The sequence below is a fragment of the Mixophyes fleayi genome, chromosome 8 (genome assembly GCF_038048845.1).
Source record: "Mixophyes fleayi isolate aMixFle1 chromosome 8, aMixFle1.hap1, whole genome shotgun sequence".
NCBI lineage: Eukaryota > Metazoa > Chordata > Amphibia > Anura > Limnodynastidae > Mixophyes > Mixophyes fleayi.
The window spans coordinates 34634648-34647252 of NC_134409.1; the positions used below are offsets into that span (position 1 = coordinate 34634648).

Consider the following 12605-nt stretch of genomic DNA (forward strand, 5'->3'; position numbering starts at 1 on the left):
ATTGAAATTGAAAACAAGAAAAGCATATGGTTAAAAAATAGCGCTAGAAAAGCATACGTAGTATGTAAAATGTAAGAACCTATTTAAATTGTAACAAATGCGTTTTGAAAAAATAGTAATTTCATTATATCCCTTAAGAATCCTAAACATTTATTTTGCTTTGATGTTTCCTGGCTGCACATGCCATCAATTTGTTCTTGTCGTCTGATGCTGATATGTATCCCAGTTTTATAGATGACTGCATTAAGCATATGCATACTACCTGCATTCGTTTTTGAGGATTTTCTCTAAGATAATTATCTTGATGTACAAACACTCTAGACAAATGTCAGAAAAGTGTTGGGAGAGAGAGAACCATTTTATGTTGCAAATTAAATAAATAAAGCATTTTTATACTGCTCTTACACCGGTTAGCTGATAAAACTGGTCACAAATTCTGTTCAGCCAATTGTTGTACATATGCCTAATTTTTACATTTGTCATATTATTAAAAGGGTTTACTTCCCTTTACATGGTCTGGTGACATGACTAAAAATGTATCTGTTAGCACTGAATTTTGTGTAGGAATCAGAAGAAGTATTCATCTCTACAGTTAGTGGAGTTTTGATGTGAAGATACTGATTATAGTGATATATAATGGAATAGAAAAACATATAATCACTTTTACCCATTGTATATAACTGAACCCTCTTGCATATACATATTTTATTAGTTTTTAATTAGCCTTGCACCCACTCTACTGAAGGCAGTTGTAAGGGTTGTGCAGTTTATCTTTTCCATATAAAGATAGATAGATAGATAGATAGATAGATAGATAGATAGATACAAATTTCAGAAACTATTCAGGGTGTGTTTTAGGCATTCCTGTTGATTGCTATAGAGAGTATGTAGTACTTACCTGTGCTGCTGTAGCTCTTACCATGTTCAAGGGCTTCGACCCTAAATAACTGCATGTGACCAGTACGCTGAAGATGGGGGGACCTTTAGTACAGGTAAGTACTGGATATACACTCTATTGGAAGGTTTATCTAGCAAATTGTTATATATAGGATAGGGACTATATTAATAAAATACAATTTGGATATGCTTACCCACAAAAGTGAACAAAAACTCACTATCCTCTGCAGTAAACATATTTTAAAGCTATTAAAAAGGCTATTTGGAGGATCTAAGTCTGCCCACACACAGTGCAATCCTGAATGTTGCATCATTGGATTTGTGTGACCGGGCTTGTGAACATTTTGGCCACATATTTCAGAACCTATTGACATAGACCACTGGAAGAATATTGTGATTGCATTATAAGGGCTGTACCTACCCTTTTCCATACAGTGCACTATTGTGATTTTTTTTTATTACATATTACAGTTTAAATTAATGCAGAGCATGAGAGAGACTGGGAACGCAGGACCTGGCATCTTCATCATAGGGAAAAGACTTGCAGTGGCTCGATGGTCATGTTTAAGATGTTGTGGTCAGCACAGGAATTTCTAAAATTTCTAAAAATGGTATGTCTTTTAGACACACTACTGTATTAATTGTTATCCACACAGGGGTCAAGTGGCGAAAAATTATATACCCAGTATCTACTGCATAAGAGACACTTCTTAAGAACTGGGAATTTTGGGCACTAGTACAAAAATCAGCATTGATGTGCTAGCAAAATTAACAAAATGGTTAAAACAGCAATCCCATGTAAAAATCAGTAATGTTTTTTTTAACATAAATCAATGTGACAGACTTTAAGAAGAATGTTGGTATATATATATATATATATATTTCCTTTGCTTTTTTTCTTCAGGCTGTTATTAATTATTAATTATTCTGGACTACCATGGCAACCACAGTCACATGGCTCATGATGTAGCGAGCAGAGAGGCTTTGGAACTCGCCTCTGAGCTCTGCCTGCCCTGCAACATTCCTCATTACCCACCAATGCCATCACATGACATGCTGAGAGTCTGTGAGCAAGTGTCTGCCTGTTTCTGTGTCTGGCAGCTAGAGATATTTTCAAGTGGAGATAATGATTCATAGGGGGATAACTAAGAAAAAACAGATGAATGCTGAAAAGATACTTTACTTGCTATTTAAAACTCTGTGTGGAATTGCTGCTTTAAAGTGACTCTTTAACTGCCACATAATACTACATTAAGGTCTTTAAAATTTCAAAATGATTTATCCAAATCACTGGAAACAGTCCAAAAACATACTAATAGGTTACCACTGCTGATGAAACTGTACCATAGCTCGTGTCTAAAGGACTGATGTAAATTATTAAAAGGCCTCATGTAGAGTTGGATGCAATTTGTTGCCTAAAACACAGACTGGAATTGCATTCTGAAAAAAGGAATTGCATCCCCAAAAAATCTTATACATGTATCTTGAGCCGGATAGATCTAAGCTGATGGTCATCACTATCAGTTCATATCTTACATTAGTGATCGAGTACCCACAAGTTTCCCGTCTCCTGACAGGGGCATGTGCATGTGAATCTCAGTCTATATAAGTCTCCAACACGCCCTTACACGTCCCTTCCTTTCCCTGTTCCGCCTCTTCAATCGCAAGTGGCCAGAGTGCAAGATGCAACTCATCTACATATGGCTGCTACCTGAACTAGTACTTTCTGGGAATGTGCAGAATTAAAATAAACATATTGTACACAGACAACACTATTTGTATCCAACTCTACATGAGCTTCTCATTGTACAGCGCTGTATAATTCTGCCAAATTAAGGAAAAATCATGTAATCTAGAATTGATTCTAGTTTGTAAATGCATATGGGCAACAGCTAAATGTTGGCAATTTCAAGTTTAGTATATACTTCAGGTTAGTAAATAAAATTACCATTTACCTGTTAACATACTGACTATGTAATATGTAATGTTATATATCATGTATTCTGTACTGAAGATTATGAGACTATATAAGCGTATTAAATATAATTGAGGGGTTATATGATCCTATAAAAGGCACAGGGTCATGGACAACGTGCCATTATACACGTCACCAAACTCAGAGATAACTTATAATGCACTTGTAAGTCAAACAGCTCAGGGCAAATTATCCCTAACAATACTAAAATTGTATATTAAAAAGACTATGAACAATAATTCCATTTAATATATTGCTTATATCATTAAGGAATGAAGTTGCTTTACAAAAATGTGACTGAAAAATAAGAGGAAATAACATGAGATGGGGCAGTACGTGGCTAAGTGGTTAGCACTTCTGCCTCCCAGCGCTGGGTTCATGAGTTCAATTTCCGACCGTGACCTTATCTGTGTGGAGTTTGTATGTTCTCCCTGTGTTTGCGTGGGTTTCCTCCAGGTGCTCCGGTTTTCTCCCATACTCCAAAAACATACTAGTAGGTTAATTGGCTGCTATCAAAATTAACCCTAGTCTGTCTCTGTCTGTCTGTGTGTGCATGTTAGGGAATTTAGACTGTAAGCTCCAATGGGGCAGGGACTGATATGAATGAGTTCTCTGTACAGCGCTGCAGAATCAGTCAGTGGCGCTATATAAATAAATGGTGATGATGATGATGAGATAAAGGAAGCGGAAGATCTGTGTGTGTGAGGGGGGGATTTAAACAGTGTGTAACATTATTTTTTAATATACAATGTTACTTTAAGAACAGTGAAAGCTGCGGGAAGAACGTGGAACTCTTGAAATATTGAAAGATGACTGTTGTTGATAAGTTGCTGTTATTTAATGTCCTTTGTAAAGTAAATCTTCATTATAAGTTCTGCTGAGACCTTGCTTCAATTCACCAGAATGTACAACTGTTAGTGAAAACAATACACACCTAGATGCAAGGACATCTTAGCAACGGGGTAGTGAAGGGGTTAATGCACGGAATATATTTCTATATAGATAGATTATAAAATATAAATTTAAAGAACGGTAGAAGTAATATGGTACCCTAATAAGGTACATGCTGTGTAGTTTAAACATGACTGTGGAGGTGAGATTATTTGCTAAAAAGTGCAAAGGTTTTTACGTGCAGTAACTTATAAGAAGACACCATCAATTATAACCAATTAAATTTTGAGTAACGGAAGTAAATTATCTGATTGGATACTATAGGGTTTACATTTTGTTAGTAAATAACCACAACTGTGTAAGGCCTCAAAATGGCTGTAGCTATAGCCAAGTGATCTTTGCATATATTTAATGAAGTGGTCTAGACTTGACTGCACTGTAATCCTACAGAACACAATGATAATCATTGTAAATACAGTAGACAATGTGTAACATATTGCAGATATATGCTACACTAATCATTAATCTGATGGAAAATAGAGTTACGCTGATTCATACATATAAAGATACAAAAAGCCAACAAGAACTGTTTATTTATTTGACTATAAATAAGGGGTTCTTAAATTGATAATACCCAGGCCATATTTGAAAAGTAACTATGAATGTAGTTCTTCCTTACAAATCTATTTTTTAAATAAATATGTCCCATTGTTGGGGTTAGATGAGGTTAAAACCCCTATTATAGATGTTGTACTAAACTTAGGAACCACTGCTGTATGTACAGTTTCCATCGTCATACAAAAGGCTAGGTGTACCCAAAGTAGTCAGTAGAGTTTAGTAGTACGGCATTTGTAATGTGCCATGTGGGCTTTAGCTAGACATGACTGTAATACTGTAAAATATCTTGCTGTGCACATTATTACTCCCCTGGTAAGAATATGCCAATCAATGTCTTCCTTGAAGAATAACCTAAAAGCTTTCCTAAAAAGAGAAATGACCCTGTACATATACACCCTAATGAGTAGTTTGTTGGCATCACTTATAGAATCTCCTAGTGTGCTGGAACCAAAGGTGGACAGAAGAGCAGCTACCTCTGGGGAGACAAGGTTCGCAGGTGAATACCCAGCTCTAAACACACTGATTTTGTATCCTGATTACCAGCTAGAGTACTGTATATTTATTGCAAGGTCTGCACCAGAAGCAGGACAGAGTCCCTAGCTTTGTGTCTTGCTTGATCCATTAGGCAGCACATAATCAAAAATCTAAAATAAAGTGGTCTGTAAAGCATTACTGTACAACAAGCATGTGATCACACCATGTGTATGTGTGGAGGCAAAGAGGGTGGGGCATAATTACATATCATTGTCTGGGGTACTAAAATCTTGTCCTGACAATGCTCTGTTTGAATGTCTTCAATTATTCCATTTAGACAGGAAGTTTTTCAGGGCAAGATCATTTATTTGTACTTACGGAGCATATCTTGTATTCAATAATTCCTTTGTCTGGACTTTAAGACGATCATATAAAGTGTGACATACATTGCTGGGAATATGTAAGTAAATTATTTAAATAATATAGCAACTTTGTTTCTCTATAGATTAACCATATTTAGAGGCTAAAACCTTAACTTCAGCTACTGGAAAATTTCCTAATTACTATTCACTGAATCCTGCTTTATTCTGATTATGCAGACTGAGCAAAACAGACTGAGCAAACTACTATATATTCCACAGTTGGTGGACAACTCTTACACGTTTAACATACCTTTCAAAGTCTATGCAATATGTATAGAGCATTGGATTATTCATAAGATTTTCATATATTTGATTATAATACCATTTTATGATATGACCTTATTTCTGCCTTATTATATGCCAATTTGCTTACAACAAAGACGCATTTGCTATCGAACACACTTTTTTAAATATTTTATTTTGGCAAATATTAATAAATGAATAATGTTTTGCTTTAAAAAATGTTGTTGCAAATTGTGATTGCAACAAATGTATTGCAAGTGTAGCTGCACCCATGCTTCAAAAAAATGGGGCTGTGTGAGAAAATCCAATTACTATTGTACAGTTCTAAAATAATAATAATGGTAGTTACAAACTTCAATTTTTATAACAGTAGAAATGATCTTTTTTCATGTTGTGCAGGATGAGATGGAAACTTGTACCATTTGTAAGAAATATACCCTACACTCCAGCTATGCTGTGATCTATAAACTTCTATGATGCAAAGAATATTAAAATAAATTGAGATACACATTTATAATGTATAACGGTGCATGTACTGTGGTTGCACTTCATCTGTTTATACAAAATAATATTTTTAATATAACCAACTATATTAAAGTATAAGAAAGAATTACACATATAATGGAAGTTAACATAAATTTATAATAGAAAATTCCATGTAACAAGGCCTCATAGCCAGGCCACTCATTGCACTTCTAGTTTTATATTTTAATTTATCAATATGTTTACCTCTCAAAGCCCAGCATATTCTGGTATTACAGATAGAAACCAGAAGATAGAATATTTCTTTTTTGTAATCTGGATAGTTACTGAAACCTGCAGACGTTTTTCATCTATTTTAATAGAATGTTTCCATTGCTGAGAAATCATTAATCATAAAGAGATTTACTGAGAACCAGAAGACGAAGCAGAATCTAAATGGAACAATTTGTAACATTATAAGCTGCATCTATATATAATGGAAATGTGACGTTATTGCATAATTCATTGGCATTAGGCCCTTAAGTGGCAATTTTGTCGTAGCAGATGGCTTTTCCAATGTTCCTCAATTGTGTTAGGGTTTCAAATATTACCTTTCAAAAATCAAAACTCATTATATTTTTTATTTCTGAGCATTAGTTATTTCATTGCTTTAAAAAAATAATAATTCTATTTTAGCTGAAATCATAGTTTAGGGGGACATTTCACATTGAATTTGAGAAAATGTCAATGTATATTTTACTCTTAAAAACCTAAACACATATGTGTAAGTGTAATTTGTATTAACCCATGTTATCATTAAAGAGCAACCCTAAACAGCCTCCATATTTAATGTAACATATTGGAAAAATAATTTAGATATATACTACTACCATACTCTGGTGGCCACATTTAGAAAGGGCTTTTCACTCAACTCTACAGAATACCAAGGTTCAGGCCTGCTATTGGCGCTCATGCTTAGCTTATGTATATATATATATGTTTATATATAATATATCTATCTATCTATCTATCTATCTATCTATATAGCTATCTATATATCTATCTATCTATCTATATATATATATATATATATATATATATATATATTATATATATATACATATATATATATATATATTAATATATATATCTTATATATCTGTATATATATATATATATATATATATATATATATATATGTGTGTGTGTGTGTGTGTGTGTGTGTGTGTGTGTGTATATATATATATATATATATATATATATATATATATATATATATATATATATATATATTGAATAAAATTAAACAAACCTTCACATTCTCTTAGTATTTGGTTAATAAATGAATATTAAGAAATGTCCATCCACAAAATCAGCACCCGACAGAGGTTGAAGGTAATATATTCTGATGGATGTGGAAATGAGAGGCCACTGGAAAGGTTAGCTCTGTTAATTAATGCAATCTTTTATCAGCCTATGTTAAAAGATGAAGAATATTTCTATTTTCCCTATGGTGGAAATACAGCTGTTTCTAGTATGTGGTGCAGCTGAGATAATTGCATTCAGTTTAATGTCCTAAAATGTTCAAAAATCCAAGCTGTAGTATATATTTCAGGCATCAAAATAAAATAACATATGCATATATACCGTGACCAAAGAAATACAATTAGAGATAATTGGAATTCTTGTTTATCAAACCAGATTAAAAGAAGTTGCATTGAAATGACACATCTTAAGTCACATTAGTTGTTCAAAGAACTTTTAAATAAGCTAATTCAGTCTAGTTTTTATTACAATGTGTCTTTAGAATAAAGCTGATTTTGTTCAGGATTCAAATAAAATCTAGAAATACAAATGAACGCTTATCTTGATGAAAGCAATGTCTTTATTTCTTTATGTAGTCCTGAACAATGTTATATACATTACTGTTCCAGAGTGTTAATAGTCCCTATTATTAAGAGAAAATATTTTATTTAAGCCTTGAGTATTAGCCATAGTTACAATTAACTCTACATCTCATAAGTAATACATTTCCCACTGTAGCATGTCTTTGTCAAGTCATAAAAATAATATTTTGTATATCCATCAAGCATAAGCATTTAGGTCGGTAATATATACATGTATATGACCAAGAAAGTATTTACAGGAGCAAGATAACACGCAGCTGGTAATTCTCAATCGTATCAAACCGTTTATTGTGCTACCCGTAGTGAAATTAATGGGTTACAATGTACTCACAAAGATTTCCAATCGTTTTTAGGAGGCTGATTTGCAATCCATGGTTAAAACAACAGAAACAACATAGCAGTGCTCATTAACCCTCTCTTCTCTAGTTGGAGTGAAAAATGGAGTTCTGCAGCACTCATTGCAGAACTGACACTTCCAAGGGGACATTTACTACATGTCAGGGAGAATGGAAGATTGGAATGACTGAGTGCTAAGGCAAAGGGTAATAAACGTAGTGCAGAGATTAGGCCCAAGGCAAAGATACAGGCCACAGAGCAGGGATCACTTTATTTCAGTGGAGTCCCAAAGGATCCGGGCTGAAAGAATTTTAAGGCGTTGCCTTGGTGTGTATCTGAGCCCATATATAATTCATCCACAATATCAGTCTAGCACAAGAAACCTTAAAGCTCTTTTTTTTAATAGTTATTGGAAGAATAGACATTTAGCAAACACAAATCAATAATCACACCAAAGCTAAAAATATATGCGAAAAATAATACAAAGAAACAAGAATTATCTAATTATCATTCAGCTGTAGTTTAAAGGGGAGAATACAACACACTGCCCATTTAATGGATCTATCAGCTGAAATAATAAGTTCAGTAAGCCTTTTGCATGCAAGCATCGCAAATGCATGGAAAATAGATGAAATTGTGCTACCTTGGCAAAGACAGCAGTCGGTTGTTGCCACATGGTGCGTTGCAGCGTGCTTGTTGTAGATACTCTCCTCAACTACGCGTATTCTTAAGCAATAACAACGTAATCCGTATTATCCACCCAAGAATACCCGTCACCGAAGAGAGCCACAAAGCAGCAGCCAGCTGGACAATAAATCCATAGGCAGGGAAGAATCCAAACAGGTCCATAAACCAAGTCCAAAATGTCCTAGTCCCAGTCCTGAAAAAATAGCAGAGAGCCATGAAGTGTAATGTAATGAAGATGTGCACACATACACACACCACAAGAGAGTTACGTGCAATGTACCTTGTCTCTCTTCATGTCTTCCTCTGTACTTGCAAAATAACCCTCTGTTGTACGCCCCCCCAGCTCCAAGCTGTTCAATTGGTTGTCCAGTGGACCTATAGATTCCTGCAAGAGAATTGCATGCATACTTAAGTATAGCCATACTGTGATAGATCCAACAGAGTACTGAATGTCCACTCTATATATTATACCAAACAAAATGTGTGTGATTATGCACAATATATATTTATTGCTTCTATATTATATCAGTAGTAATATATGCCTTTCTATTTCAAAATATTATTTAAACTTTGTGCCATTTTAGCTAATATATTTTTCTGAGCATTGTGTGTTTAAATCTTTTATTTATTATTTAAATTTATTTAGAACTATGAATGATGGAATTCATGAACATATTCCATGCATAAAGGTACATGCTGTACAATATGGAATAGCATTGTCTGTACTTTCACATCAAAATGATAATTTTTCTGAAAAGGTCAGGATTACTGTAGCTGTGCTGAATGCAGAAGTGGATTATAGGATGTGTGAGAGAGTGTTATAAATCTGGATCATCACTAGAAACGTGGTTTGTCTTGATCAGCTTTGTTTTAAGATGAGATAAAGACAGTGGGCTATAGAGTGCCTGTATAGGACATCAGTAGGATTCCTTCACAATTCATGCATCTTACAAAAAAAGGGTGTAGGTTCCTATGTCCATTTTCCCTTATGCAGCACACAGGCTGAGCAGAGCGTGATCAGTATGAGATTCTATGCATCTGAAATATTTCTCAATGTGTGATTATATGTAAAAATGTATATTTATATTTAAACAGTATAGGCACTATATACAAAAATGCATATATGCATACATGTATGCACTGTATTGATTCCTGAAACTATATGTTCCACATGACTAAAAGATGTATATTTCTTATTGAAATGTCTCTTTAATTAAAGAACCTACATAATAGAATACAGTCATAAAATACATTAGTTAATTCCAAACATAGAAATTAAAATTCATTCTGCTTCAAATGTGTTATATGCTCAGTGTTCATCTTGCAATTACAGTTTAAATCAACATTACAGTCTTAACACAAAGGAAAAGTGCAAAAGAATATCACAAAGGTTATGAAATAGAAAATAAAAAAAATACACTTTATCTACAGCGATAGAAGTGTAAATTTACAGGACAGAAAGTCTACAATACCAATATGGTTGAAACTGTTCAGCACCGGTTTGTGGACAGCTCCCTTTTTAGTGGCTTCAGCCAAATGTTACAGCTGTTGGTTGGTGAGACAAGCATTCCACCTCTTCATTGCAAAAGCATAACGTGGGGGCTAGGAAAATAATCCCCTTGCAATTACTGTTCCCTGAAAATTGTTCTTGACATACTAACACAATTTTGGATCAGATCCCTCTGGCTTTGTTGGAGTTTCGCACCTCCCGTCTTCTTCCAGAAATCGTGAAGTGTGCCTTAGGGAAGTCAGTATATCTCATGGGCAGTCGCTCTGTTAGAACTAGTAGTATGTGTGATCTCAATTCCCCAGTCCTATAGCAAAGGGAAATAAACCGGCCAACAATCCAGACTTATGAAAGTAAAGCTAAGTCTGCAGGAAAAGAATTATGACATGAGTGCCCCACCTTATCAGAGGAGAGAGATAGCACACTTCTGCATGTACATTGCCCAAAGAAAATGACTCCAATCTAAGGTATCAGCTATCACTGCACCCCTTAAGTAGCATTGCTGCCTTTATGTGATCCCTTGACCAACTTCCACCCTGATAGATACAGATATCGTGTTTCTTCCGTTGTAGGAGCACAGATGCAGTTGTAAAGCTGATTTGTGCCCTTCATTGTTATCTGAGGTGGACTTGTGTTGCCTGAACGTTATAGCAGAGACCATTTGGTTGCTCTGTGACTTTACTTGAAGAAATAATCTTCAATGATGTGTTTCAGAAAAGCCTGTGACATGTTGTACAGCACAGTAAGATCGTTTAAAATCCGCAAAACACATCACAAACGGAAATCATCTTTGTGTGCACAGAGAAAGTCATCTCAGCTACAGCATGATTTCAACAAGAGAGGGGGGAAAATATTGATCTACTCTGGTGATAGATAATGAGCCATCCTGGAACTAGACATTATATAGGAATATAGTATTAATATATGCTCACCAGTAATAGATAATGCTTTTATGTGAACCCATTGCTTACCTCGCAGTTTCCAAGGCTGTGTGAGAGAGCTCTGGCTGACTCTATAAGATGTAGCTGATCCTTGGGCTGTGTGTGTTGGGAGCTGTTTTCTGCTTTAGGAACCTAAGCTGGTGCAAGCAGCGTTTCCTCGTTGATGATATCCCTGAGAGTCAGTGATGAGGAGGATATCCTGCAGAAAGTCCCCAAACACATTGACTCCTTACCCGGCTGCTGCTTTACGGTCTTCAGCCAGCGCCCTCTGCTTCAGTAACCAGAGGGAGAGGAAAAAAAAAAGCAGTAATAGCGATCACATCGATCTGATCTGCACCATCTGCCTGCTGCCACTACACCCCAACCTCCACATCTGAACACGTAAAAACCTGACAGCTTCCAGCGCAGGGCTGCAAAGAGTTCATTTTTTTAGCAGCTCCTAATTGGTTCTGGGCAACATACAGGTACACAAGCTTATGTTAACCATTCAGTAGTGGATCCCGAACATGCTAATGGTGGATTAATTGAGGAAGATCTGACGTGCAAGCTTCCTAGCCTCTTATTCATTACTTCCCAATGGGAAAGAGCCAATGCCTTGTGGGACTATAGGAACATGCAGTTAAAAAAGAGAGAGAGAGAGAGAGAGAGAGAGAGAGAGAGTAAGAGAAGAGATAGAGAGAGGGGGAAAGAAAGAAAATGGCTCTGAGTACACAGATGTCGACCAGAACCGTTTAGCAGAATGAAAGACTGACAGTTTTATCCCGAAGGCTAGTCTGATGCCATCACATGCAATAAAAGATACGTTTTACCAATAATAGTAGTAATGCCATTAATGATAATAAAAACTGCAATGAAATGCATTTTGTTTTGCATTACAGCGTCTGCCAGCACGCTGCTTATTTAAGAATGACTACACGATACCAGTGCAGCGAAACCCTTATGGGTGACGGTACATATATATATTTTTTTGTTTGCATTTAAGTAGGAGAATGTTCTCATTATATGCAGCATTTAATGATAGCCCTCATATTTTTCATACATACAAGAGCTTAAACATAATTAGCTGTTAAATTACATAGCTGGAAATAAATGGGGGCTTAGAAATTAAAAGCAATCAGTAACATCCTGAGTAATAAAGAAAAAAAAAACCTCATAAAATAAAAGTAATGTATTTCCTGTAGTCAATGTATTCACTAAAGTAGAGTCAGAAGTACACTTCAGTAGCGAAGTATAGTGTAAACTAGC

The 12605-nt window shown here is 35.2% G+C and overlaps 1 long non-coding RNA gene across 1 annotated transcript; it reads right to left on the bottom strand.

The window, feature by feature from the left end:
- Positions 1–7844: 7844 nt before the first annotated feature.
- LOC142100048 (uncharacterized) lies at positions 7845–11958 on the bottom strand. Its single transcript, XR_012678670.1, has 2 exons — positions 11391–11958; positions 7845–9297 (listed from the first exon to the last, which is right to left on the bottom strand). It is a non-coding gene; the product is annotated as an uncharacterized LOC142100048 (long non-coding RNA).
- Positions 11959–12605: the final 647 nt, after the last annotated feature.